This window comes from Callospermophilus lateralis, unplaced genomic scaffold (genome assembly GCF_048772815.1).
Source record: "Callospermophilus lateralis isolate mCalLat2 unplaced genomic scaffold, mCalLat2.hap1 Scaffold_1397, whole genome shotgun sequence".
Lineage (NCBI taxonomy): Eukaryota > Metazoa > Chordata > Mammalia > Rodentia > Sciuridae > Callospermophilus > Callospermophilus lateralis.
The window spans coordinates 1,435-28,727 of NW_027512550.1; the positions used below are offsets into that span (position 1 = coordinate 1,435).

At 50.2% G+C, this 27,293-nt stretch overlaps 2 pseudogenes; one reads left to right on the forward strand and one right to left on the reverse strand.

Annotated features, from left to right (window-relative positions):
* The first annotated feature begins 388 nt into the window (after window positions 1-388).
* Window positions 389-1,300, forward strand: LOC143640241 (mesoderm posterior protein 2 pseudogene; annotated as a pseudogene).
* A 231-nt stretch (window positions 1,301-1,531) lies between these two features.
* Window positions 1,532-27,293, reverse strand: LOC143640242 (aminopeptidase N-like; annotated as a pseudogene).

The following is a 27,293-nucleotide window of genomic DNA, read 5'->3' on the forward strand; positions in this document are numbered from 1 at the left end:
GGAGTCCATGAGGCACTTGAGGGGCAGCCTTCAGTCCGCAGACCATGGCATTACTTTCTAATAGGGACTCCTGGGCACTCAGCCCTGTGCAGTGGTTGGGGCGGGGGTGTGGGGTGAGAAGCTTAGCAGCTCCATCCAGATGCGAATTGTCCCTCCCACACTTCCTGGACTGCGGGGGCCTCCATTAGAGCCCCTGAGGAGTCAGAATCCACACCTCCGCAAATGGGCCCCGCTTTCCCAGGGCCCCCCTGCCCAGACCTTCCCTGGCCTCTGTGGGTTTTGACACCTCTCTGCAACCTGGTGGGGGTCCACCTCGCACCTTTGGTTCAGATAAAAGCTGAGGCCCGAAGGTGGCAGGTCCAGCCTCCCAGAGCCCACCAGCCCCGGCATGGCCCAGTCGCCTCCTCAGCAGAACTTCCTTGGCTTAGACCATTGGATCTTCTCCCAGGGGTTGGGGCTGGGAGGGCCATTCCGACTCCACGTCCCCAGCCTCTTCCTCGGATTCCTCGAGCTCGTGCCCCTGTGACAGTGCCCTCGGCCTCTCTCAGACCGCAAATCCAGCCCCGCAGCGTCCGAGTAGCTGAAGCCACCCCGACAGTGCCCAGACGTGCACGGACGGGACCAGCGGGTGGACAGCGGCAGAGCGCCAGCGAGCGCGAGACGCTGCGCATGCGCACCCTGGCCCGCGCCTTGCACGAGCTGCGCCGCTTTCTGCCGCTGTCCATCGCGCTGGCTGGCCAGAGCCTGACCAAGATCGAGAAGCTGCGTCTGGCCATTCGCTACATCGGTCACCTGTCGGCTATGCTGGGCCTTAACGAGGACAACTTGCAGTGTCGGCGCCGGTGGTGCGCAGACGCAGTGTCTCCCCAGGACTGCGCGCTCTGCCCGACGGCGGTCCCATGCAGGTGCAGACCCGGGATCCTGGCCCGGGTTTGGGCACTGCTTTCTGTACCGGGCCATGCTGGGGGTCCCCGCCCTCCTATCCTGCGACCGGAGCCCTGGCTGAGAGCCCGGGGAGCAGGGTTTCCAACACGGATTCCTGGGTAACACCCCTTACTGCCACAAGATACAGTCGCCCCCGCTCCAGCCCCTAGGGAGAGTTCCTGACCCGGTTCTTTGGACGCCACCCCAAACCTGTCCCGGGAAGCAGACATCCCTAGAGCCTCAAAACCCCGCTGCACCCTGGACGCCACCAGTGGAGCTGGCTGCAGTGTACCAGGTACGCCATGGAGGCCCTTGCCCTTTCCCTGGTTTGATCCCCAGGTTTAATTTGGGAATGGAGTGGGTGGGTAGTTTCTAGTCTGCGGAGGATCTCATCTTTTCAGATCCTAGTTTATCTAAGGGCGGGAAGGATGGAAAGAACCCTAACATCTGTAGGGAAAGAGATGAGGCCCTGAGAAGTGAATGCCACAACCACTGCCACCCAGCAATACTCACAGCGGTGGACAAGAGAGGCTCCCTTCAAGCTTGCTCAGAGGTGGGGGTGGAAGTTGGGAGATTGCACTCTCAGGAAAGGCCAAGTGCTTCTTCATTAAGGGTTCAGGAGGGGAAGGGAGCCAAGGTAAAGGGTGGACAGCGGTGGACCCTTGCCTGCGCCTTGCACAAGCTGCACCGCCTCCTGCAGAGCCTGACCAAGATCTAGACGCTGCCTCTGGCCATTCACTACATCCTGAATAGATGGGCTTGCAGTTGGAGACAGTCATTATTTTTTCAAGTTCATTCATTTATGAGGCCAATGAATGAATCGTGGTTCATAAACGATCATATTAGTAACCAAACTTATTAAATTCTTATTGTCTGCTCCACACTATTCTGTGCACTTTCCATTTATTCATTCATTCTGCCCTTCAAACAATCCTATGAAACATATATTAGCATCCCCATTTTAAAGATGAGAACACAGACAAAAAGAAGTTACCTGGATTCCCACAGTGTAGCAGAGCTGGGATTTAAAGGTCAGCAGTGAGTCTGCAGAACCAGTGCTTTTAACCACTTTGCTCCACTGCATCCATGGCACCAGGACTGTAAAGACATCATCAGCCATGCCCTGGGGAGCATCCAGGTTTTAGATTTCTGGCCAACAAGCTGTTCTTGTCTTTTTTACAGGGTATCTCTGGGTCTTCAGAATCCTGTCTACCTCTGGGAAGTCCACCCCTTCTGCCCCGCCCTTCATGCGAGACTCCAGCCTCAGACCCAGTGGGGGTGTTGGAGCCACAGTGCAGAGGTGCTGCCCAGCTCAGAGGACCAGGGACCTGGCCCTGTTTTCCAACTCAGTGAAGTGAGCCTCACCTAGAGTTCAGGCCTACGGCTCAGTAGCTGCCCTGAACTTTGGCAAGAAGATTTGGAGGGGACCCACCTGGGCATCTTCTAATGGCCCTACCTGGCCTTTTTACATCCAAGAATCAGGCTTGCAATGTGACGTCCTCCTCTTCTGTTTCTTTGGTGGTTTTAAAGCTTTCTAGCCAAATACTTATCATGAAAACATCTGGAACAGAGATAGTGGGTATCCTCCCTAGCTGGATCGGGGTTATGACAGTGCCCTCTACTGCTAGGCACCCCCCTCCCATATACCATGCCTTGTATTCTGCAGAGCACAGTCTGAGCTGCTCTGAAAAAGGGGGCTGCTTGACCCCAAGGAGACCATGCTTGGACTGGTAAGGGAGTGGGCATGGAGGCCAGGCTCTTGCTCTGCTGTGCTTCTTAGTGACAGCTGTCCAGAATCCAATATGCTTAAGATGTTTTGTAACTTTTAAAAAAAGAAAAAATACCAATAAAATTTTGATACAGTCTGTTTTTCTATCAAGATAGGTTTTCCTTGCCTCTGGGGTAGGGGGGATATTCCCATTCTTGGGGAACAAGGCCAATTGCCCTTGCACTCCTTGAGTCGAGGCCTGCCAAGATAGATGTTGGGCCCTTGCTTATTATCGTGATGGTATTTATTGTGTCCTGGTTCCAGGGCTGAGAGTACTGCCTGGCCTGCTGTGCAAGGTGACCATAGGTAAGCTAAGACTAGGGCCTGCTCACTTGCCTCAGACACATCACCGCAGCTCATTTTCATTCTTCTGGTTGCACTCCTGCTGACCCATGGGGTAAGCATATGCAGTTATAACAAACAGGGCCTCCAGGGGAAGATGCCTGAGATGCAGAGACCTGTGATTTAGGGCTCTTTCACAATGATATAAAGTTTTTCCAAAGGATGCTGTGAGTGGCTCCTATGTGCTTGGCCCAGTGTACTGGTGTCTAGGGCTGCCATAGCAAAATACCACAGAAATGCATTTTTCAGTTCTGGAGTCTAGAAGATCAAGAAGTATAGGCAGGTTTGATTACTTCATGGCTTGCAGATGGCCTTCTCACTGTGTTATCTGTGTCCTAAATCTCTTTTTTAAAAGATATCAGTCATATTGGAATCAGGCCTACCCTAAGGACACCCCACACACACCATTTAATGTTTTTTTTTTCCCAGTACTGGGGATTGAAACTAAGGACTCATCCAAGCCCTTTTATTTTTTGTTCCAGAACAGTGTCTTGCTAAATTGCTGAGGCTGGCCTGGAATTTGCAATTCTGCTTCGGCCTCCTAAATTGCTGGGATTACTGGTATGTACCAGGCCCTGTTTAATCTTAATTACCTCTTTAGGGATTTATCTCAATATTCAGTAACATTCTGGGGTGCTAGGGGCTAAGGCTTGTGTTAACTTTCTGTCACTATAAAGAGAAAAGATTTATTTTGGTTTATGGTTCTGGAGTTTCCAGTCCATTCCTTTGGACCTTTGGTGAGCAGAGCACATTGTGCCAGGATGTGCAGAGCAAACTGTTTACATCAGGAGCCAAGAAGCAAAAAGAAGAAGGGATGGTATCCCATAATCCCCTTTGGAAACACACCCACAAAGACCTAAGGACCTCCCACAAGGCCCCACCTGCCAAAGGTTTTACCACCTATCAAGAGTACCACCTGGGACTAAGTTTCTAATATTCAACCTTTGGGAGACATTTAAAAATCTGAACAATAGCTAGGCTTAAGCATGAATTTTACTGTTTAATTCATAATGATAAGTGTCAGAAATTACTCCCCAGTTAATGAGATAAATTGCAAGGACATAAGTGATCAGAATTCAGGTCCTAAATGCAAGGATGAGAGTTTATACAAAAGGCATTAGGACCAGAGAGAGATGACAGGCTGGGGGATGGCAATTGGCAGTATCTTTTCCTATTTTATTAATATTTATTTTTTAGTTGTAGTTGGACACAATACCTTTATTTTGTTTATTTTTATGTGGTGCTGAGGATGGAACCCAGTGCCTCATATGTGCTAGGTGAGCGCTCTACCGCTGAGCGACAACTTCAGCCTGGCAGTACCTTTTCATTCTTGAGTTACCTGATCCATTAGTCTCACTATCTTGATTTGGGCTGACTTACCTAAGAAGAGGCACTGTGCGAATCTTGAAGAAAGGATGTCATGATCCATGAAGGTTGCCATGGACTTGGGAGCCAACAGAAATGGTATCTTACTTCTGTATCTACTCTGACTAAGGCAGGGAGTATTGAAGAAGACGTAACCTTGGGACTGGATGTTGGAGGATGTGTAAGAGTTTGCCAAGCAAAGGAAGAGAGACTTGGGAAGGAACAGCATGAGCCAAGTGAGGACAGAGGCTGCTGGTATCTCCAGTTAATGGGGAAAGTAACAAATTGGAGAAGGAACCCAAGGTGTGCAGAGCTCTGTGGGGGTGTTATAGGAATTTGGCCTCTCTCCTGGGTGGCAGGAGGCACTGATGGTTTGGAATAGGGGTGATCTGGCCAAGGGTACTCTTGGCCTGTTGCCTGCTTCACACCAAAGGAGCAGGCAGGGAGGCCACTGTAATAGTTCAGGCTGAGAGAAAGGGAGGGAGGAAGTTGCCTGATTTCCTTAACCTGAGTTCTTGGCCACATTCAGGGCCTTGCATTTGGCTCTCATGACAGCCCATTGCTTGCTGTGATGCCCTGGGACATTGGGCATGTCACTTCCTCTCTGAGCCCATTTTCTCATCTCCTAAAGGAAGAACTGGCTTAGGTGATCACTGAGGTATCTTCTTCCTCAAAACTTTGCAGGAATCTGGTTTCTGGCCCAGGTCCCTCTCATCCTCAGGGACTTTTAGTCATCCTCAAAGGATGAGAGAACCCTAATCAAGGTTAGAGCAAAAAGATGGAGACAGGCCCTGTGGACCTAAGAGGACATTCCATTAGGCTTTTACTGGAAGTGTAACCAACAGCAAGATTTAAAACCTCCCTGAGGCTTGTTTTATCCAACTGTGCAATGGAGTTAAGAGACCTTACCTACCTCTCAGAGTTCTTAGGCTTGGCGCATAGTAAGTACTCAGTAAAATGAGTAACTAAGCAGAGACCTGTGACCTAAGAGATGACAAGTGGCTCCCAAACCTGGCTGCATATTGAGCCATCTGGGTCCAGGGTCCATCTCTGAAAGCGTGATTCAATGCATCAATTTCCCAAGATCCTTTCCAGAGGATTCTGAGGATGAGCCAGGTTGGGAAGCAATAGATATTCTACACCTCTTAATTTCACTGCAGAGGAAACTGAGGACCAGGGAGAGGATCAACTTCCCATAATCCCCCAACTAGGTGTGGACCTCAGACCCCTAACTCCTAGCCCAGTGCTCTCTCCTTTCCCCAAAGACTCAGGATCGTGGCTCCACAGTCTCGCTCAACTCTGCACCACAGGCAGAACCAAACAGGGGCTCTCACCAACCTGGGCTTGTCTTGCAGAGGCAGGGGAGGCCCTCCATGTTCATGATTCCCCGCTCCCAGGCTGTGTGCAAGCCCTAGTGGAGTCCAAGAGGACCAGCCCCACCAGCTATAGCCCGATATAAGCATCTTCTGGAATTTGACAGCTTTGTTCTTCTAAGGCACTCAAAGGTAGAAAAGAGGACCCTAAGCCATCCAAGCAGGAAACATCACCAGCTAAAATTGCCTGGGAGACATCCAAGATTCTGCTGGATTGAGGAGAACTGGGCCCAGGAGGGCTTAGGGTGATTCTCTATCCTCATGCTCCCTCACTGGAAGGAAAGGCTCAGTCCCACCTCTCAAAGTGGCAACTCTCATTGCTGCTGACCCCCATCCAGTTCCTTGTCTATGGCTGTGTCCTACGCAGGTCTCCCTGGTCTGCACCTGTCTGCTAAGTGCCAGCAGGGTAGAGAGAGGGGCTGAACACCTATGTCCTGCACAGGTTGACTAGTCCATCCACACCTTCATGGCAACCCCAGTCCCCAGTCATAAGAGACTGGACACTGGCTGAGTACCTCGCTCAGGTCTTTCAATGACCCTGCAGTGTAGCAGACTCCAGTTTTGCACATGGACAGCTGAGGCTGGGAGCAGTGAAATGCTTGGCTCAGGTCCAGGGCTTTGCTGAAATGTCATCTCAGTGTCCAGCACTAGGTCTGAGAAGCCACTGGGCTGCCTCCTGCCAATGCCCAGCACCTTTCATTCTTGCTGGCCTAGGGCAGGCAGAGTTCCAGACAAGGAGCCAGCAGTCTGAGTTCTAGTAAATTTCTACTCTATGACCTTGACCAAGGCTCTGCAAGCAGGTCTTTGGCTTCAGGTGTTCTCGCTATATATAGGGGATTGGTTTCCTCCAGCTACACAGAGTCTTTTGACTGCAAGCATTGTTAAGTGGACCAGTGACACAAGCATATCAGTGTGGCTATCACAGATCCTGCTGCAGCTCTGAGTGGAGGATTTGCAAGATCAGAGTCAAGTGCTGGGTTCCAGTGCTACTGCCTTTTGATTTAAGCTCCCTGTGCCTCAGTTTCCTTATCAATAAAATAGTCAGGGCTGGATGTATAGGACAAGGGGTAGAGTGCTTGCCTAGCATGCGAGGTGCTGGGTTCCATCCCAGAACACCAAAAATAAATAATGAAATAAGCTGGCCAGCCTCAGTGACGCGCCTGTAATCCCAGCAGCTCAGGATGCTGAGGCAGGAGGATGGAGAGTTTGAAGCCAGCCTCAGCAACTTAGCAAGGCCCTAAGCAACTCAGTGAGACTCTGTCTCTGAAAAAGGGCTTGGGATGTGGCTCAGGGTTAAAGCGCCCCTGGGTTCAACCCCTGGTACCAATAAATAAATAAATAAAAATACAAAGCTGAGATAAAGAGTTTTCACTTAGTGACAGATAAACATGCGAGAACAGCTCAGTCAGAGCCAGGCACAGAGAGTAATAGGATTACTTGTCTCTCTACAGGCAAACCCTCCCCTGCAATGTCCCTGAGCACAGAGTCCCCTAGAGACCCAAGATGGGGAGGCTGGCCCTCTCCCCAGTTGGTCCTTAGAAGGTCAAGTGCCAGCCATGACTGCTGGGTACTGGCGACAGAAAGGGCTGGCCAGAGCTGAGGGGTCAAAGGAGTTAATCTGGAGCAGCCCAGGGAGCCTCCTGGACAGTCCCCCATCACCCAGGCTGGCCTCTGTCCCTTGGCCCGCCCTACCCTTTGATGTGCAAATGGCAGTGGAGAGGCAGGGCCTTTCTGGTCTCAGCGGCCTGCTTCTCACTCCCAGGAAGAGAGGGTGAGAGGACAGCTGCTGGGGCCTCCAGCCAAGGATGTCACACTCCTTGTCATGTGTCATGCCAAGTGCTCCCTAAATCCACAACAGGCTCCTTTATTGTCTTCATTGTGTGGAGGAGGAAACTGAGGCTCAGGAGTTTAGATCCCTTGCTCCAAAAGAGTGCCTGGGCCACCATCTGAGGCCAGACCTTCAAGATTCCGGCTGGGGAGCTTGTGGGTGTCAGTGGAGGTGACCCCCAAGGAAGGCCCACAGCTGTCTTGTTACTTCCTTCTTCCCCTCTCACCATCCTTGATGTTCACGGGCCCAGTGGAGCTGAGGCCCGTGTGAGCTCCCTATAACCTGGCTCCCTTTGACAAGAGATGCTCCACAGGGCCAGTGTGCACAGTGGAGCCTCAGACCTTCTCAGCATGGACCACCAGCTGCCAGAGGTGACCTGCAGATTGCAGCCCTGACTCCAGGTGAGGTATAGCTCCCTTGGTGGCTTGCTTGCCTCTACTCCCAACCCTCTTCTGTGTTCCACTCTACAAAACAGCCTGTTGACAAATTGATATTCCACCCCCCATGGAGTCTGGAGAGGTGGTAGGACATGCCCTTGGCCAGTGAGTGGTGGTTGCAGGCTTGGGACCCTAGGTTTTCTGCTTTCAATGCATTGACCCTTTCCCCAACTATCCCAGGGCCCCTGGTGTTGTGGAAGTGCAGGGAAAGGGTGCAGTTGACTTCCTGCTCCCTCGCTTCATGTAGGGTGGGTGCTTCTAGAAAAGCACACCTTCCACTGTGCCAGGACCTGCTCTGTGCGTGGCACCACAGCAGCCCCAGCTCACACCACCTGTGGGAGCCACTGTGTCCACAGTTGTCCAACCTCCACCTCTGACGAATTTCCTAGCACTCAGCACCGCAATCCTGCCAGCAGAATTGGGAAGAAATACACCTGCAGGCAGACGCCGTTGTACAGGTGCAGGGAGGGCTGACAGGCTGGGCATCTCTCCCCTCCTTTGCTCTTTGGGGTTCCAGCCCCACAGTGCATCCTGTGCATCCAAGTGTCCTGCCTCCCAGCTAACCCACTTGTGCTCCTGCTTGGTAATGTCTGGAAGCTCATCTAGAAATCCTTTATTTACATTTTCGCTTAGAAAAAAATATACAGATCTGGTGCCCTGATGATTCCTCATTTTGGGGTCTTGTGGGGAAGGTGAGAGAATGTTCAGGGCAGCTCCCTCAAGACTGTCCATTGTCCATCAAGGGCTTCTGCTCATCTGGCCCTAGAGCTGGTCTTCCCTGAGATCATCCCCAGGGCCCTGGGTGACAGGTGCCATGCCGGGCCTGGGGTGGGATTGGCACAAGGGGCAGGGGCTGGGAGGTGCTTGGACAGCCTGGCCATTAGAAACTAGAGGCCCCACAGGCCAGAGACTTCATCATTGAGGGGAGGACACTGGTGTCTTGGGCTCTGAAAATGGAGGCCCTGCCACAGACTGGTGGGACAGAGAGTCATGGGCACCTCACTAGGGGCCAGGTGGCTTAAGGACAAGAACAATTTTGGGCTTCTTTCTGTGAACCACTTGAGCACTGTGTCCTTGTTTTCCTTCACCCACTTGATATTGGCTTTCGTCTTCTCAAGGGCTTGCTCCAGAGCCCGGGTGCCTGAGTCAAAGCCAGTGTCCATGTTCTCCATCTTGAACCTCTCCAGCTGCCAGGAAAACAAAGATGGTCAGTTCCAAACTGGATCTTTTTTTGAGGGGTTGGGGAGGACTGGGGATTCAACCTAGAGGTGCTCTACCACTGAGCTACATCCCCAACCCTTTGTATTTTTTATTTTTTGAGGCAGGGTCTCACTAAGTTGTTGAGGCTGTCCTTGAACTTCGATCCTCCAGCCTCAGCCTCCTGAGTAGCTGGGATTACAGGGAAGTGCCACTATGCCAGGTTCCAAGCGATGTCTCTAAAACAGCCTGGAGGACAGGAGAGGGTCTCCCAGTCCTCAGGCTTCTCACTACCACCTGGAGGTAGCCTGGACTGGAGACTACACCCTGATCCCTGGATAGGGAGGGCCAGTCCTTCACTTCTCCTGGGGCAAAGTTCTAATCTATCCAGAGGTTGCAAAACCTCAAGCAAAGCTTGGCTCGGGAAGGGATCTGGCTTTCTCTTTGCAATATTTCATTGAGTTGATCCTCCTGTATAATCTCAATCCAATCAAGAAGGGAGAAAGGGACAAATTAAAAAACGCCACATGGAAGCAACAGTCAATTCAAACATGTGGAAATTTATAAACCATAAGTGTTCCAGTTGCCTCAATAAATATGTAGCTTTAAAAAAGGGTGGGGGTGAGGGTATCACTCAGTAGTAGGGTGAAGCCCTGGATTCAATCCCCAGTACCCTCCAAAAACAAACAGACAGACATACTATTACACATTAAAGAGGTATCAGTACTAGAGACTCTAGCCAGGTCAATTAGGTAAGAAAATGGAATAAAAGTTATCTGAAAAGGAACAAGTAAAACTCTCTCTGTTCACAGATAACATATAACATGATTTTGTATACACAGAATCTTTAAGGAATGCATAAAAGAACTAGAAGGGTTGAGATGTAGCTCAGTGGTAACACTCTTGCCTAGCATGATGGAAGCCGTAAGTTCAATCCCCAGCACCCGGCCCCCCAAAAAGAGTGAGCTACTAATCAATTTATCTAAGTTGTAAAATACAAGAACAATGTATAAAAATCAACTGTACTCCTACACACTGGCAATGAAGTCTGAAAATGAAATTTAAAAATTCCATTTAAAATAGCATAAAAACCTAAAATATTTAGGAATAAATTTGACAGAAGCAGCACAAGACTTAAAACTTTGCTTAAAACTACAAAAAACTGTTGAAGGTAATTAAAGAACACCTAAATAAAAGGAAATTAGGACCAAAGAGTAAAATCTGTGTTCATGGGTTGGAAGATTTAATATTATTAAGATGTCTATAAGGGGCTGGGGAAGTAGTTCAGTGGTAGAATGCTTACCTAGCATGTGTTAGACAAAAATTAAAATTAAAAAAGTAAAAAATTAAAAAGTCAATAATCCCCAAATTGATAAAGAAATTCAATACAATCCCTATTAAAATCCCAACTGCTTTTTTTTTTTTTTACAGAAATTGACAAGCCAATCTTAAAATTCAGAAGGAAATGCAAGCAAGGATCCCAGAATAACCAAAACAATTTTGAAAATGAACAAAGTTGGAGGACTCACACCGATTTCAATTTCACTCACATCAATTTCTTTGTAGGTCTGACTACAGACCCACGACGATCAAGACAATATGGTGCTGTCATCGGATAGAAATACATATCAAAGCCAGCCCGTGATGTATGTCTGTAATCTCAGCTGCTCAGAAGGCTGAGACAGGAAGTCTCAGCAATTTAGCCAGGCACTTAGCAACTCATTGAGACCCTGTCTCAAAAGGAAATCCAAAAAAAGGGCTGGGGATGCACCCCTGGGTTCAATCCCTAGAAGAAAGAGAGAGAGAGAGAGAGAGAGAGAGAAAGGAAGGAAGGAAGGAAGGAAGGAAGGAAGGAAGGAAGGAAGGAAGGAAGGAAGGAAGGCAGGTCAATGAAAAGGAATTGAGACTCTAGCTGTAAATCCTTACATTTATAGTCAAATGATTTCAACAAGTTTGCCAAAAGTATTCAGTGGGGAAGAGTCTTTTAACAAATGGTGCTGAGACAAGGGCTTAGCCACATACATGCAAATAAATGAAGTTGGACCCCACCTCTCACCATGCAAAAAAAAAAAAAAAAAAAGTCAAAATGATCAAATGGCTGCATATAAGAGTAAAAGCAATAAAACTCTTTTTAAATTCCATAGGTATAAAAGTTTGTGACCTTGGGTTAGGCAATTGTTTCTCAGATACGACACCTAGAGCACAACCAAACCAAAAAAAAAAATTGATTAATCGAATTTCCTGAAAATTAAAAACGTGTGTTTCAAAAGACACTATCAAGAGAGGGAAAAGACAATCCTCAGAATGGGAGAAAATCTCTGCAAATCATGTGTCAGGTAAAAGAATTTAGTATTCAAGATATATAAAGAGCTCTTATAACTCAACAATAAAAAGACAAACACACACACATACACAAAAATTTTGTCAGGGGGCCCCCAATTGAACCCAGGGACTCTCTACCAATGAGCTACAACCCCATCCCTTTTTAGTTTATTTTGAGACAGGTTCTCACTAAGTTGCTGAGACTGGCCTTGAATTTCTGATCCTCCTGCCTCAGCCTCTGGAGTCAGGGATCACAGGCCTGCACTAAGTATCCCATTTTCGTTTGTTTTTGTTTGTTTGTTTGTTTGTTTTTTTTGGGGGGGGGTGTTACCAGGGATTGAACTCAGGGGAACTTGCCCACTGAGCCACATCCCCAGGCCTATTTTGTATTTTATTTAGAGACAGGGTCTCACTGAGTTGCTTAGCACCTTGCAGTTGCTGAGGCTGACTTTGAACTTGAAATCCTCCTGCCTCAGACTCCCAAGCCACTGGGATTACAGGTGTGTGCCACCATGCCCAGCTATAACCCAATTTTAAAATGGGCAAAGGATTTGAATAGAAACTGCTGCAAAGATACACAAATGGTCAATAACCACACAAAAAGGTGCTCTACATCATGTTGTTAGTCACTAGGGAAATGCAACTCAAAGGCATAATGATACTAAGGATGGAGAGAAATTTAACCCTCATGCATTGCTCCTGGGAATGTTTCAGTCGCTTTGAAAAACATTTTGGCAGTTTCTATAAAGCTAAGAATAGAGCAATTGCCTGAGCAGCAACCCCACTGCTAGGTGTATACGCAAGAGAAGTGAAAACACATGTGTTTGCACAAAAAAATTCCCATGAGGGGCTGGGGATGTGGCTCAAGTGGTAGCGCGCTCACCTGGCATGCTTGCAGCCTGGGTTTGATCCTCAGCACCATATACAAACAAAGATGTTGTGTCCGCCCAGAACTAAAAAATAAATATTAAAATTCTCTCTCTCTCTTTTTCTAAAAAAAATAAAAAAATAAAGTTTGAAAAAAAATTCCCATGAATGTTTACAGCACTACTATTCATGATAACCTCAAAAGTGGAAACCACCCACTATCCAAGTGACAGAAGCCACGAAAATGGTCATCATTATGATTTCATTTTACAAAATGTCCAGAAAAGACAAATCCTTCATAGACACATAAAGTAGATTAGTGGTTGTCAGGAGCTGGGCAGGGTGGGATGGAGGGGAGCCAGTGTTAATGAGAACAGGGTTTCTTGGGGGAGGGAATGATTAAAATGTTCTGAAATTAGTAGCAATGGCTATATAAATCTTGCAAATATACTAAAAAAGTTCTTAAAGTGGTGAGTTTTATGGTACATGAATTATATCTCACTTTTTGGAAAAAAAGGTAGCTGGATGTATGTATCTTATATCTTCCTGCTTCAGGAAGATCAAGTGATCTTCCTGAAGCAGGAAGATCACTTGAACCCATGAGTTTCAGGCCAGTCTGGATTACATTATGAGACCTTGTCTCAATCACTCAGTTAAAAAATAATAATAATAATATATATTTGCTACACATGACATTACAATGATCTTGGCAATTCATACATTTGAATATATATTTTTTAATATTTATTTTTTAGTTATAGGTGGACAATACCTTTATTTTTATGTGGTGCTGAGGATCGAACCCAGTGCCTCACGCATGGTAGGCAAGCGCTCTACCTCTGAGCTACAACCCCAGCCCCCATTAAATATATTTTTAAAATTCCAATATGCTTTTTTTTTTTCCTGACAGAATTGCCAGTATTTACAAAGTCTGGCCGCTCAGCCCGGGCTCCCTGTGATAGACACTGAGGCTGAGTGGTGGCTGCCACCTTAGGCTGAGAAGTGCCTCAGCTGAGTCCAGGCTGGGGGACAGCTTTTTACCTGCTGCAGCTCATACTCGGTGGAGAATCGCCAGGTCATCGCCTGGATGAGGTTGGAGAAGGAGAAGGAGCCACCACCATAACTGCAGGGTGGAGAGAAGGGTGCAGTGAGCAGGGCCCAGGAGAAGGGCACATTGCCTGGCAGCCAAGACTGAAGCCTCAAGACAGCCCTGGGAATCTTTGAGCATGGCTAAAATGAAATGATATGCCCAAGGAGGTACCACAGGGATGTTGGGGAGTTGGGACTTGAACACAGGTTTGTCTGCAGTGTCCCTGACTCTCCTCTTTCTAGAGACTTCTAGCAGTCACATTTTCTTTCCAAGTGGGAAAACGGACAAACCATACCTCACTGTCTTTCCATGCCTGCCTCCCACCCCAGGCCCCAAGCTGGGTTCATGGTGAACGGCTCCTGCCCAGTGCCCCCTCTTCCTGGGGCATCCCACACACACAGAACACCCAGGCACCCCAGCCTTTGTACTTGCTGCCCTGACACCCTCACCACAGACTCACTCCTCAAAGAGCTTCTTCCAGTTGCTCCTGACAAAATCCCATACCAGAGTTTGCCCTATGACATTGTTGGTGATGCTGGTGATAGTGGAGACAGTGTCCTGCTTCCGTATGTAGTCAGGGTTCAGGGTGTAGCTGAGGTATCTGGAAGGGCAGGATGCCAGGATAGTGACCACTCCAAGGGCTGCAGTCAGATGATGCAGAGAGAACCCCAACTGCAAAGCACCCTGCTCTCACACCCATCACCTTCTCCTGTGTCCTCTCAACATCCCCTTGTGGTGTCAAAGACTAATGGACCCCTTGATCCTACCACTCTCTGTAGATGGGAAACTTGAGTCACCTAAACAGGGTCACAGGGTCACTGGCTATGCCAAAGGTATGCCTGATGGAGGTACTGGTGACTGAACTCAGGAGCACTTTAACACTGAGCCCCCATTCCAGCCCTTTTTATTTTTTACTTTGAGACTGGGTCTCACTAAGATGCCCAGGTTGGTCTCAAACTTGGAATCCTCCTGCCTCAGCCTCCCAAGTCACTGGGATTACAGGCATGCACCACTGTACCAGCTTCCAAATATTTTTTTTTTTAAATAAATAAATGAAGGAAGGAGTATTAGAGTCCTGAGCCCTGGCACAAGGTAGGGTGACACGACGGTGGCTCTTCTTGATGGGGGTCCAGGTTATGACAGATTAGGCACACAGAGGGATTGAGGAGCCCTCATGCGAGGGCTTGAAGGGGTGCCTGGCTGGATGTCCAGGACAGGATCAGCCAGGCCAGGGCCCTTGACAGAGAGGAAGATGTGTTGTCATGTAAGGGCTAAAAGGCCACAGCTATTAAAAGCACAGGACATGGCCCCAGACCCGGGTTTGAATCTTGGCTCTGTGATTCATTAAAGCTTGTGGTCTCTGGGTCAGTTGCTTTGCTTCTCTGAGCCTCAGTGTCCTCATCTGTAAAATGGGGGAAATACTGCACAGGTTCGTGAGGCCAGTGTGAGGGCCCTGTGAGGACAGCAGAGACCTGGAAGGTTTTCCAGGTGGAGAGCAGCCCCGCTCTTCCCAGCTCACCTGTTCAGGAGCCACACCTCATTAGTGCAGGCCAGAGCTGCTCGGAGTTTGTCAGCCTCATTTACTAGGGTGGCGTTTCTGAACTGATGCCAGGCGAACTCCCACTCCTCCTCACCACCCTGGGAGATGGCGTTGCAGTAGACGGTGGACCGAAGATTGGGGTGGATCCTGTTGTGGAGTGGGGGTGTCAGATGCAGAGCAGCAGCAGGGAGGGGGTTGTGAGGGGCAGCTCAGGACAGGGCTGTGGGCTCCCAACCCACTTGAGAGACAGATAAGAACTGGCCGAAGAGATGCGGGCAAGACACTCACGGGTTGATGGTGGGGTTTGTCATCCATTCCTTGAAAAGGTTGGTGACCATTGTCTCACATTCCTCGATCCCATTGGCGCAGGCAGTGGAGATGGCATTAACCTCATTGTATCTGTCCCAGGGTAACATGATTAGCACATCTGGCCCAGACTGCTGGCAAGTTACTCCTGACATACCTCCCGGCCCACCGGACTTTCTGGGGCTCTCCCTGTTTTTTTCACCTTGGCCCTGAGCTTCCTTGATTCTCAGAGCTGCCCAGGGAACCACAGGGGTAGGCACAGGCTCCAGTGCCAGTTTCAACACCTGGAAGCTGGTGACTCCAAGCTGGTGGGGTGACCTCAGAAGGTTTAGTTCAAGCCTTTGTATAATGAAGCCAGATGGGCTCAAAGGCCACAAGGATCCCCGCTCCTGGGCAGGTGTCTCTCTTGGCCTGGTGGCCTCGCCTGGGCCAGGTGTTCAGAGGTCCAGGGGAGAACCCCGCCAGGCATGGCTTTTGACTACCCAGGTCAGTCCTGACTTCCAAACCCATGAGAGTCACACTCACTGTTCCATCAGGGTTGGTGGCCGCTGGGTCCAGAAGTTGGTGAGGTTTCGGTAGTAGGTGAAGAGGGGGTACACTTGCTTCTTCAGGTAGTTCTGAAAAAAAGAACACACGAAGAGCTCTGAAGAGTGGCGCTGACCAGTCAGGGCCCCCAGGACTTCAGTCGGGTGGGCAGGAGGTAGAGGAGAGGCTGGTAAGCAGAGGGGTCAGGGTTTTGCCCACAGCTGGACAGCCCCCAGTTGGCGGGCACATGGCTAGGTTTAGACCACTCCACTGACAGTTTTCTCACAGTCTTAGACAAAGAGGGTTAGAACTGGCTAAGCAACAGAGTTCCCTCCCTTCCTCCCACCCTCCCTCCCTTCCTGCCTTCTTTCCTTCCCTCTCCCCACCACCTTTCTTTCTTTCTTTGGTACTGGGGATGGAACTCAGGGACACTTTAAACTACTTTTTAATATTTATTTAGAGACAGAGCCTCGCTGAGTTGCTTAGGTCCTTGCTAAGTTGCTGAGCCTGCTTTGAGCTCCCAATCCCCCTGCTCAGCCTCCCAGATGCTGGGATTACGGTGTGCGCCCCTATGCCTGGCGAGTTTAAGCAATGCCGTTTCTTAAAATAAAGGTCTGGGTTTTCCCCTCAGATACGTGCTTGTTGTGGGGAATTTAGAAAAGAAAGGAAAGCATTTGCAGAAAATAAAACACACCCAGAAACCCACCAAACTATGATTTCCAAATTGGTCCTTTATTCCTTCTTATTTCTACATTATTTTTCATTTTGACTTAGTGCGTCTATCATTCTGCATGCTGCTCTTTTTACCTAACCTTGTAATGTCAGCCCTACACCATGTCATTAAAATCCTTCGCAGACTCTGGTCCAACATGGCCGATGGAGGTCTGTGCCAAGCTGAACCCACACCCAAAGGTAAAACGAACCAACCCTCAAAGAGGACAGGAGACACAGTGGTGGGCACGACATCTGCAGAGTTGAGGCAGCTGAGAAGCTCAGAGGGAGATGAACCAGGCATGACAGAGAGGGAGAGTTTGCAGTTGGGTGGCTGCAGTAGGGGAACTTGCTGTGACAAGGCTCAGAATCGAAGGAACTGTTCTGAGGAGGCCTGGGAGCTGCATGTTAGGGACAACACAGGGACGACCAACATGGAGACAGAACTAAACCTTGCAGAAGGGGTGAGTCAACTTCGAGGCCCACTTCCCTTGTAGCAGGTGACATCTCTCCACTCTCCTTATGAAAGACACTGGGCCAGAGGAGCTCCAGATGTGGGGTCACGAGACACAGTGGGAGGGATGGCAAAGAGGGTCAGAGGTGGAAGTTTCCATACTAAATGGTGGTATCTGAGTTCCCTTCCCCACTCAGATCCCAGAGGGTGGGCATTTCTATCCCAATTACATTCTCTGCACAAACTAGTGTTGAGAGACCAGGTATATATATATATATATACATATACACATACATACACACACACACACATATACATATATATATGTTTGTTTGTTTTTGGTGCTGGGAATTGAACCAGGGTCTTGCACAGTAAGCACATGCTTCTCTCTAGGTTAAACCCCCAGTCCTTAATTTTTGAGGGTCCCCAATTCCACCAGGTCACCCTGCAATAAGAACCTGCCCAGAACACAAACCCCACTTCTCCATGGAGCTTCCAATCTCTTTTCAATTTTTAAAAACATGGCATGCTTGCTTGCTGGGCACGGTGGCACATGCCTCTAATCCCAGAGATTTGGGAGGTTGAGGCAGGAGGATAACAAGTTCAAGGGCAGTTTCAGCAACTTAGAAAGACCCTCAGAAACCCCATCAGAAGCCCTATCTCAAAAGAAAAATGAGGATGTAGCTCAGTGGTAAAGCACCCCTGGGTTTAATTCCCAATACCAAAACTAGAAAAGGAACACTTAATGATTTCACAACCTTGTGCAGGGGCCCCATGAACCTTCTTCATATTGTTCCAATTTTAATATTTGTGCTGCCAAAGCAAGCATGGCTTCCAATCAGTTTTTATTGCCTCACTCTGAAATCCAAAGGGAAGTTCAGCCTCCAACTTGAAAGGAGACCAAAACAAACAGAAAACTCAGCGGAAATAAGGGAAGAAAAAGAAAACTTCAAAAAGACGACAATAAATATCCTCTAAGAGTGAACAGAAGGCATCACATCACATAGGACACTGGAACCAGAAAGAGCACTCAGAAATTCTGGAACATGAAAGAAGAAATGGAAACTTTCTCTAGGTGAAGGGATGTGCAAAATCTAGGGGAACCCTCCCAGAGGGTTCAAGTCAACAAGCCGGAACAGAGAAGAGATCAGAAAGCTAGAGGCCAACGTAAGAGAAGTAAGAGGTATTGACGGGACGCAGAAAGAGACAACTGGAAAACAAGGGAAGAGATTTTAGAGAAGTGATGCAGGAATGTTCACCGCAGGACCCAAGAGTCCATGTTGGAAAAAAAAGGAGAATGAGAAAAGACCCAAACCAAGGAGCACCAGGACAGAGAAGGGGGAGCCCAGAAGCTTCCAGACGATGGAAAACTGGCCACATTCCAAGACCTAGAATTGGGAAAGGTTCTGGGCTCTTCAGCAGCAATGAGGGGAACCTGATGTCAACAGGGCAAGACCTTAAACATTCTGAGGAGTAACTTCCAATCTAGAAATTTCTAAACCTGGCTGAACTCTAAGCTGGAAAAAAGATGTTTCAGACAAACTAACCCAGAAAACCTGTTCTCATGACCCTTTCTCAAAACTTCTAGAAAATGTGCTGCCCTAGGAAAGAGAAAATCCAGGAAAGAATCCATGGGGTTCAGAAAGCAGAAGGTGCCACACTGGAGAGGGGTCCTCTGAGCAGGGGGGGTGACTGGGCCAGGAAAAAACAACACCCACAAACGACCTGACAGGTCTGTGAAGGTATACAGAAAAAAGAAGAAAAATACAAATATAGTACTCTAGGTGGCTAGGTAGAGAATATTTAAATAATTTTAATCAACCAAATGCCAAATATTGATTTCACCAAGGATTGTAATGCAACTATGTTAGAAGGACAAAAGAATCCCAGGGAAGGCAGGCAAGAGTTAAAACTTCATTTACCAAAACAGGATGTTAAGAGATTATTTTAAAAATATTTAATAAAAAACTCTTCAAGTATGATCTTGTGACTATGTAATACTCCTTCAAATGGATATTCTAGTTTATCTGAACCAATGCCCAACTGAGCTACCAGCCCTTTTTATTTTATTTTTATTTTGAGACAGAGTCCCAAGTAACTGGGATTACAGATGTGGACCAATGTGTCCAGCTGTTCATTTTTTCTTTTTTTAAATAAACAATGCTGCAATGCTGTAGCTTCATCCTGAACAAGCTCCAGTTTCTTTTTTCATGTCCTAGGTGGGAGAATCAACCCTAAAGTAGGCCCCTGTGTTCTGAATTAAAATATATCAAAGCCTGTTAAAACCAGTGTGCCCTGCTGGCTGGGCAAGCAGGGTTGCTCACCTTACAGAGGGGCTAACTGGGGCTGAGAAAGGGCTGCACGGGTCTTCAGTCTCCCAGCACAATGGCTAATTCTGTGCCTTCCAAAAGCAAGCTTTGCTAGCAGTCTGTCTTTCCTGTGCCCCACCCACCCCACCCTTCGACTCTGTACCTTCATGGGACCGTAGACCTCGAAGCGGTCAAACATGAGCTTGAAGTAGTTCAGGCTGCTTAGGGCAGCCTCCCAGGGCATGTACTCTGTCTCTTGAATCAGGAAAAGAGTGTTGTCCAGTGCTAGAGTGACAGGGATCCTTCCAGCACTGTGGACCAAGAGAAGGGACCAAGTAAGCACCCCTACCCAGCCAAGCACACCTGGAGAACCATAGCCCAAGCTCTCAAGATGCACCTGGACCCTGGACCCCTGCCCCCTCCCTGCCCCCTCCCAGGGTCCCAGCTAAGTCAGCTCAAGTACTTACCATGAGGGAAGGAGTGATGCGGGAGTATAAACCAGACCCTCACACTGACCCAGTGCCTTTCACATTCCCTTATCATCCCCATTTTACAGATGAAGAAACTGAGCCTCACAGAAATAAACTGACTTGCTCAAGGCCACACAGCTCATAAGAGACAGAAGTGAGACAAAAAGCACCAGGCATGGTGGTGCATGCTTGTAATTCCAGCAACAGGGGAGACTGAGGCAGGAGGATCATAATTTCCAGGCCAGCCTCAGCAATTTAGGAAGGTCTTAACCAACTTAGCAAGATCCTGTCCTCAAAATTAGAAATAAAAAGGGCTGGGGATAAAGTTCAGTGGTGAAGCACCCCTGGGTTCAATTCCCAGTACCAAAAAAAAAAAAAAAAGGACCAAAATCAGTGCTTTCTGTTCTGCTCTCCTCTAGGCCCTCATTGGTGCACATTGATCCACAAATGTCCATGTCAATGGGTGGCTCAGGTCAAAGAATTAGCAACCCGCTGCAAACAGAGTATAAGCTAAATAAGTACTTGTTTATCTGGGCGGTATCCCCGCTGTCCCACCCACCTCAGGTTTACTTTAGCACCTAGCATAGTGGTCTGGCACACAGTCAGTGCCCAGGAAAAGCTGGGTGTCTTGGAGTAGGATATGAGCAGAGCACTGCACAGGCCTGAGTCTGGCCACCCTGGGCTACCATGTGACCTGCAGCCAGGTGGTGCGACTCTAAGTATCAGATCCTTCATCTGTGAAATGGGCATGTGGGGACAGAGGGAGGGTGTGCAGGGAGCCCTCTGCACAGTGCCTGGCATGCGTTCAGGGCCGTGGAGGGAGCAGGGCTCCCATCCTATAGTCAGTCACGGGGCCTCAGCCCAGCAGAGGCCATGAGGACACTCACCTGGCCAAATTGAAGGAGTCATGGATCACCTGCGCCCGATTGATGACAGGGATGGCCTGGAGGGAAGATAGTGTACCCCCTCAGTGTGCACTGCCAGCTGCAGGGGGTGGGGCAGGTCTGGTGGTCCATCCTGGGGCGGGGGCGGGGGAGATACCCACCGACAGATTTGTCTGCAATTGAGTCTGAATCTTCTTCCAGTTGCTTTCGTCGTAATTCACCAGGTAATAGTCGGTCACGTTGAGGTTCAGCAGGACCCATTCATTGTCTGATGACGTTCTAAAATACTCGTGCTGGGCTGTAGGGAGAGAGCAGAGCTGGCAGAGTCTGATTCCTGGGCCTACCTGACCCTCTTCTTCCTCTACAACACAGCTCACCTCTTCCAGGAAGCCTTCCCCAACCTCCACAGGAAACTGAATCTCTCTTTCCCCATATTCCTGACCTTATCTCTGCAAATCCCTGAGCACAGTGCCAGGATGTCTTTAACTGCATCTGCCCTCCCTTTACCTATAGTTGGCTTAGGCCAAAAATGACAGGCCTTGACCTTCACTTCCTTAGTGCTTGGCCAAGTAGTGCTGCTCATTCCATGTACCAGGCGTTGTTTATGCATTTTATGTGAATTCTCTCTCTCTCTCTCTCTCTCTCTCTCTCTCTCTCTCTCTCTTTGCAGTACGGGGCAAAGTACTCTGTTGAGCTACATTGCCAGCTGTGAATTCTCATTTAATCTTCACATGAATAGGTACTATTCTTTTTTTTTTTTTAGAGAGATTATTTTAATATTTATTTTTTAGTTTTCAGCGGACACAATATCTTTGTTTGTATGTGGTGCTGAGGATCGAACCCGGGCTGCACGCATGCCAGGCGAGTGCGCTACCGCTTGAGCCACATCCCCAGCCCCTAGGTACTATTCTTAGCTCCACTTTATTGACAAGGTAATGGAGACCAGTAAGGGATGGTAACTTAATCAAGGTCACACAGCTGGACAGCAGTGAAGTAGACTTTATAACCAAAGAAGTCAGCTCCATTTGTTGAAGTAACGATGGAAACCACTTTAGTCGCACTCCAATCCCTGGAACGTGAGCCAGGAGCTAGAAGTATGGGGTGGGGCTCCTCCCACTGGGGCAGGGCTGGATTACCTTTCTGGACACTCTGTAGCCAGTATGTTTTCTGCTCTATGCCATTTCTGATAGATGTGATGGGCACAATCCACAGGTAGCTGCAGCAAGAGAGTCAGAGGTCAGAGGCAAGAGGCGACAGCTCTCGATATTGCTAGCAAACAGTGGTCCTGCCAGGCTTCCAGCTTCTGCGCAACTCTGGTACAAAGTGCTTCCATCCTCTTGTCCCTAGAGAGCGAGCCTGTGTCCAGCCACAGGGCTGGGAGCACAGTAGGCCAGGTCCTACGGTGGTCAGGAGGCCTTTGCAGCAACCTCCCTCTGCCCCGCCCACCTCACTTCACTTGGCCTGGGCCTGGGGGCTCACTTGAACTGGGAGGGGCGGGTGACATTGGACTCAGGGTCAAGGAGGAAGTGCTCCTGGGAGATTTCCCCTTTGCTGGTGTCCACGGTGATGACTGGAAAGCCCATCTGCAGGATCCAGCAGTCCATGATGTTGCTCACATGGTCAGGGAGTTCAATTTCTGACTGATTGTCCACTGCCTGTGGGCAGAAGGCAAGAGCATGGCCATCAGTGGACTGCCATTTTTCAGTCCCCATCTACCCAGGGTAGCCCCTGCAGATTCCAGCCTCTACCCCATGGTGTCACCTGTGTGGGCGGCAGGAGCTAAAGTCCCATTTGGTTCTGCCTCTCCATAGCTGGCCCGGTGCTGGGCAAGCTGGAGAACCTTCCTAACTCTGGTTCCTTTCACATCAGCACAGACACCTACACGGCCCCCACTGTGGGACCACACTAAAGCATGTCTGTGTGTCAGGGAAGGGTGCCCACGGCTTCTTCTGAACAACATGGAGAGGCTGAGAGGGAAGAGGAGATGGAGATGGAGGAAAACCAGCTCCCAGGCCGGGGTGAAGGACAGGACGACGGTGGGGTGGGAGTGAAGGACGTGCACACAGACCAGAAGGAATGGGAGGAGGTTAGGGGCCGCTGGGGTGTTGTCTTCTTGGGTCTTTCTAAAAAACCTCTTTCCCTGTTCATGCATTGCTCTTACAACCACAACATAAAGTGGTAATCTGTGTTGATAATCAGAAGCACCTAGGAGCAGGGCAGAAGAGCTTTTCAGAAAGGGGAAGGCTGAGAGGGGAAAAGATGCCCAGAGCCTGCAGAAAGGGACCCAGGAAGAAAGGGAGCCAGAGGGAGGGGGCTGGACAGGGCCAGGCATGGAGATGTGCTCTGGAGGGGAGGAAGGCATAGGGAGGGGAGGGAGGACCTACAACTAACAGTGGCACCATCTTGTCAACAGAGTCAGGGGATGAGGGAGGGGGACCACACTGGGGCCCATTTCTGTTAGGTCGTAGACTTGCCAGGAGAGAGCCAAGCTGTGACTCTGGGACCAGATCCTGGGTCTTCCCACTGTGGTGAGATTGACCACGGGGACTAGAAGGACAGCGCAACCATGAGGGGAGAGCTGGAGGAAGCCCGGGGTCTGGGGTTCTGGAGGGGATGTCGGTGTGGGGACAGGCCTTGTCCTGGGGTTGAGGAGGCTACAGTGGGTGACAGCTGAAGAGAAGGGGTGGGGGCAGTGGTAACAGAGAGGAAATGATGGGACAATGGAGAAGGACTACAGCACAAGGAGCGGCAGGACAGGAAGCAGTGGCTTCTGGGAAGGCCAGAGGGTGTGGTGGTCAGAGTCTGCCCCACAGATAGGGGCTGCTCAGGTTTGGAATGCAAGATGGGTAGGAGCACAGCGTCAGAGTTGTGCTGAGGGTGCTGATGTATGCAAGATGCACTGGGAGGGGCCCATGGGGCACAGTGTGTGTGGTCTCCCCCCAATTAGAATGGCAACGCTTCGTTAGTTGAATGGCTGGCTCCAAAGTTCCAGGGGGAGGAAGGTTCAAACTTGTGAACTCTGAGGGCCCAAGTCCTCATCAATCATTAAGGATGGGGGAACTCGAGTCTCCCCCCTGGAGCTCCACAGCTGGAGCCTGAGGCAGACTGCAGGGGAGGGGTCATGACCAGTGACATCACACACCACCCATTTCATGGTGAGTAACTGAGGCTCCCAGTGTCCTGCCTGGGCTGGAAAGCAGGGGATCTGGACACATTCTCTCAGGCATGTGCCGTCCCCAGGGATTTTGGGCAAAAAGAAAGGTTTGGGAGGGCTGGCAGGTACCCACCTCCTGCAGGTGATGCCACAGGTCCTGGTAGACAGTGTTCTGGTACTCAAAGGTATGAAGGTAGGACTGTGGAGACAGGCCACCATGAGGACTGGACCAGTGCCCCCAGGCTCCCCTATGGTTGGCTGGGGCACTGGGGCTGATGGAATCCCACTCCAGGGGCTGGCCAAGGGGTGCCATACTCACCGCCAGGCCTTTCTTGAATAGGTCCTCTGTCAGGAAGCTGGAGAGCATCCTGAGGACCGAGGCACCCTGGGGTAGGGGTGACAGGGGGAATCAGAAGGCTGTTGGCTACCAGGACCCTGTGCCCCAAGGGTGTGGGACAGGTAACCCCAGGACCCCAGGTGTGAAAAGGCCCTGTCGAGGGTGAATCCCTGTCTCTCTCCCCATACCCCATCATGTCTCAGGGTCCAGAGGGGGGCTGGGGCAGCACCTTGCTGTAGGAAATGGCATCAAACAGCTCACTGATCTGGGATGGTGTGTTGATCTCCTCGGCAGGGGTGGACAGCGGGTGGGACGAGGCCAGGGCATCCACAGCCATCACACAGTGCACGTCATTCAGTACTATGAGGTCTTTCTGCAGATGGCCGACGGCCATCAGGAGACTGGCCTGGGAGGGGGTGACCCAGGCATCCCTCTACCTCCCCCCCAGTCCCCAGGGTGGCTGGCTCACCAGATTCCAGGTGGGCTCTGCATAGTCGGCACCCAGGTACTCCAAGTAGGAGGCAAAGCCCTCGTTCAGCCATAGGTCATTCCACCATTCCACAGTCACCAGGTTCCCAAACCACTGAGTGGGGAAGGAAAGGGGGTTCATCTGCGTCGCTCAATAACAGCACTTTACCAAGCCCCAGGCATCTACCAGGCACAGGCCAGGCACTCTACTGGCAGCACGGTGAGCCCCTCCTGCCACTGCGCCAGGTGCTACCCCCTTCCCCTCTCAGCTACTCAGGGCAGAGTTGGAACTGTGCCATCTGCTCCCAGAGCCCCTGATCCCTTCTCTGCCCTCTCTGTGCAGGGGCTGGCTACCTGGTGGGCCAGCTCGTGAGCAATCACAGTGACCACCCGCTCCTTGTTGGTGCTGGAGGAGGACACAGGGTCAAACAGCAGGGCGTTTTCCCGGTAGGTCACCAGCCCCCAGTTCTCCATGGCCCCAGCGTTGAAGTCAGGCAGGCCTATCTGATCTGCAGAGGAGAGGCGGTTGGTGGGGTGGCCTCGGTGTGGAGCTGTGCCCACTGTCTCCCGCTTCAAGGCCCCTGACTCACCAGATTTTTGAAGTGGGTAGGGTGTGTCATAATGCCCAGCAAAGAAGTTTAGGATGGGGCCTGTCACGTTCAGGGCATAATCACCATGGCCTTCATCGATAGCACTGGGTCGAGCCCAGATCCGGATCTGCAGAATGGGAGGGTGGAAGGCGGGAGGCTAAGTACCCTCTTGGATCTTGATGCAGAGGGCAGAGTAACAGAACCCAGTGGGCTGGGGGGTCTCCAGATGCCAAGCCTAGGTTAAACAGAGACCTGGTCAGCAGGGGGACAATTAGGGTGCTTTGAGGGCCCTAGGTCCTAGGGAGGAACCTTTGGGGATAATGAGAGCCATAGCCATCATCTGTCTGGCACCTGTGGTCGGGAACTTTCTTCATGATGAGGAATTATTGTTCCCATTTTTCCAATGCAGAGACAAGGTTCAAAGAACTTAAGACACTTGCCTGGGATCACTCAGAGCTGGGACTCAAACAGTGGCCTAACCATTTAGAAGCCGGCAGAGGGGTGAGGATACGGAAATATTCCTCCAGCCTGGGTCACTATGGGCCCAGAACACATGGGCACAGCTTCTTACAAGGACATTATTGGGTGACTGCGTCTCCACTTTTGTGAATTCACTGACAATGTAGGCCAACAGGTATGTGGACATCTTGGGTGTCGTTTCGAACTCAGTGACAGACCAGTCAGGCTCTCCATCCAATGCGGCACTGGGACGTATGCAGGGGTCGTATGAGTGTGGGACGGTCCACCCTCTGCCCTGCACCCCAGCTCCATGTTGCCTGCTCCCCGGACCAATCTGCTCACCTTTGGGAAGCATGTTAGACAGAGCCACGTAGTCCTTGGGGTGGATGAGCGTGATGCTAAACTGGGCCTTCATGGCAGGTTCATCAAAGCATTGGAAAGATTTCCGGGCATCTGCTGCCTGCATCTGTGTCGTGGCCACCACTCTGCCCAAACCAGGGTGTTAGAGGGTATGCTGGGGCACAATGTTGGGGTCTTTAGGGTGCTCTAGGACATACCAGGGAAGGGGTGCATGGCAGCTGTTCCAGCCTGGCTCCTGCCCTTGCCCTCCCCCAGGTGCCCAGGGGCCCTGGCAGGCCAACAGGATGAGAGATCAAGGTTCCAGGACTCAGTCTAAGTCCCAGAAGGTTCCACCCCTGTATTAGCTGGGGGACTGCAGCAAGCTTCTCTCCTCTGAGCCTTGGTTTTCCTGTCTGTCCAAGGGACCCCTCTGTCCCTCATCCCTGGCTCCCTGAATTGGGGTAGGCTAGCCCTCCCACTCTGTCACATGGTGTGTATATGATCCACACAGCTGGAGATAAATGTTGGGCCATCCCAGGGCTCCAGAAGTTTCTAAGGCCTTGAATGCAAACCCTCTGGTGGGCCTTGGGACCCAGGTCTGCCCCCAGGGGCAGCCCAACCCAGGGAACTTACTTTTTCACGTTGCCATCCATGTATTCGCTGCAGTAGAAGCCTGCCAGGTCATCGGCCAGCTCCCCCTGAAACTCGGTGTCCATCTCATACTTGTGGCCCACCTCCAGGTAGCCCTTGAGGTGTACCACCAGGTACTCTGTACGCTCCACCAGCTCAGTCCTGTCAATGGCAGGGGGCTGGAAGTCACCTGCAAGACCACCATGTGCTCCTGTTTCCTTGTGTAGTTGAGCTTTTTGCTGTGGATGATGATGACGTTGGTGGCTTCCTTGCAGGTGAAGAGGACGGTGCTGGAGCCCTCAAAGATGTACAGGCCATCTTTATTGGGAGTGAAGTAAGGCCTCAGCTTCATCTGGTAGGAGTCAGGTATCAGAGACTTGGGCAGGCGGTACTGGTTTCATAGAAGGTTCTGGTCCACAGTGGTGGCTGAGACAGTAGTGGAGACCACAGGGATTTCAGGGGCTTCGGTGAAGCTCTCAGCATTCCGATTCTTCTCCTGAGCGTACACCACAGACAAAGCGACGATGGTACACAGAGCTGCCACGCCCAGAAGGATGCCCAGGATGCCTAGGGACTTGGAGATGTAGAAGCCCTTGGCCATGGT